The sequence below is a fragment of the Cyprinodon variegatus genome, unplaced genomic scaffold (assembly GCF_000732505.1).
Source record: "Cyprinodon variegatus isolate N-32 unplaced genomic scaffold, C_variegatus-1.0 Scaffold303, whole genome shotgun sequence".
NCBI classification, from domain to species: domain Eukaryota; kingdom Metazoa; phylum Chordata; class Actinopteri; order Cyprinodontiformes; family Cyprinodontidae; genus Cyprinodon; species Cyprinodon variegatus.
This window is the reverse complement of record NW_015150756.1, coordinates 710202-712659: the sequence shown is the minus strand read 5'-3', so window position 1 is coordinate 712659 and position 2458 is coordinate 710202.

Sequence of the window (2458 nt, the reverse complement as noted above, 5' to 3'; positions counted from 1 at the left end):
TGTTTTACTTTAAGGTGGGTATGTTGTTGAAATTAAAGTTTGGGGCACGAAAATTACCACTCAATCTCTCTTTCCAGTCTTAATGTAGACTGGAGAGTTTTTTTTTTTTTGCAGTAGCCCTGATTATCATTTATTAAAAGCCTTGTTAATTCCCTCACCTCTACATTTTCGCGAATATGTGTAATGTAATGTAATGTAATGGCTGTAGCTGTATCTCAATTTATGCTGTTAAGAGCATACATTTTTTTGACTTTTTAAGCAGATAAATGTCACTATCTGTTGGTAACTTCATTCAGAATAATCATGTTTTTAGGAGACAACAGAGGAACTGATCAAAATGAGCGTAACTAATGCATTTGTTGAAAGAGGGAACTAAACTTCAATGCAAATTTCCAGATAATTGTTCACGATCAGGAAATAGAAACAGTTATTAAAATTAAGGCTTACTGACATTACCGCTGTTTTTTCCGGAAGGAATATTTTATGGCATGATGCAAATAATTCTTGCTGTTTAACTTTATTAATTAACTTAAACAGTTACAGAAATATGCTTTGCTAATCTTTTTCTTTTAACCCATGAACATTACCAAATTTTGCAACTTTAAATGTAAACACACTTTTTTTCAACTTTTTAAGCAGATAAATGTCACTATCTGTTGTTAACTGCATTCAGAACAATCGTGTTTTTAGGAGACAACAGAGGAACTGATTAAAATGATGCATTTGTTGACAGAGGGAACTAAACTTCAATGCAAATTTTCAGATCATTGTTCACGATCAGGAAATAGAAACAGTTATTAAAATTAAGGCTTACTGACATTACCGCTGTTTTTTTCGGAAGGAATATTGTATGGCATGATGCAAAGAATTCTTGCTGTTTAACTTTATTAATTAATTTAATTAAAAAGTTACAGAAATANTTTTAAGCAGATAAATGTCACTATCTGTTGTTAACTGCATTCAGAACAATCGTGTTTTTAGGAGACAACAGAGAAACTGATTAAAATGATGCATTTGTTGACAGAGGGAACTAAACTTCAATGCAAATTTTCAGATCATTGTTCACGATCAGGAAATAGAAACAGTTATTAAAAAGAAGGCTTACTGACATTACCGCTGTTTTTTTCGGAAGGAATATTGTATGGCATGATGCAAAGAATTCTTGCTGTTTAACTTTATTAATTAATTTAATTAAAAAGTTACAGAAATATGCTTTGCTAATTTTTTTCTTTAAACCCATGAACTTTTCCAAATTTTGCAACTTTAAATGTAAACACACTTTTTTTCAACTTTTTAAGCAGATAAATGCCAATATCTGTCGGTAACTGCATTCACAACAGTCATGTTTTTAGGAGACAACAGAGAAACTGATCGAAATGAGTGTAACTGATGCATTTGTTGAAAGAGGGAACTAAACTTAAATGCAAATTTTGAGATCAGTCTATTTAATCCTGAATTACGTTTCCTTGGGAGTGTAGTTTGTGCATAATAATAATAGTAACAGCACCAGAAATAATAATAAAAATAGAAAATAACATTTTAAGTAGGGCACCAACTTCGTCAGGGCAGCACTGCTTTCCACTTCCGCAAACTGTCATAAGTTGACACTAAATTCCAAGGTGAGCTAAGCTGTGGAAGCCACAAAGGTTGTTTATCTCAGTCATGATCTGCTTTCACCAGCCACAATTTATACAAAGTACATTTTCCTGGCCATACTTTCAGTTTCTCATCCTTTCTCAGACATTTAGTTTTTGTCTATATGCAGAAGTGAGATGGACTGCATGAAACAAAATAGTTTTTTTTGTTTGTAAAATTAACAAAGATCCAAGCTTTAAATAATAACCACCTCTTTTCAAAAATTGTAACATCTTTAAGAAAGGGCTTCACCAACTCATTTACTGTCTTCATTTATTTTTCTCCTGCACCACATGAATATGTATGTAACTTATTAAGCGAATGCACTGTTTACATTAGTTTATCCATTCATCAGTTTTCTATAACAGCTTGTTCTTCCAAGCAGGGAAACTGGTGCCTGTCTTCTGTGTTATAATTGGATAGGTCACTGGTCCTTTCCAGAACAGATATTCATGCATGCAGACAATCAAACCTGAAACTAATTATTAAGGGATCCTTAAGAGTTTATCCATCATAGATCATTAGCTGGCCTATGTGTGTATAGGTCTTTGGATGATTAACTTGTGTTTGTGGTTTGATTTTCCTTTTGTTTGTTTCCTAGTATTTCAAGCTTTTATGATTGGCAGTAAGTTGGAGTTGCCCCAATAGTAAAATGGATAAAGAGCATCTGAAAGGAAATAAACATTATTGCCAGTAGGTTCCAGACATATCCAGATCTTATCAGAGTTAATAATTATTGTTTAGTTCTGACCATATTTGTTAAACCCTTTGTGTTTATTACTTCTTCTTTGTGTCTGGTTTAGTTTAGTTTAGTTTAGTTTAG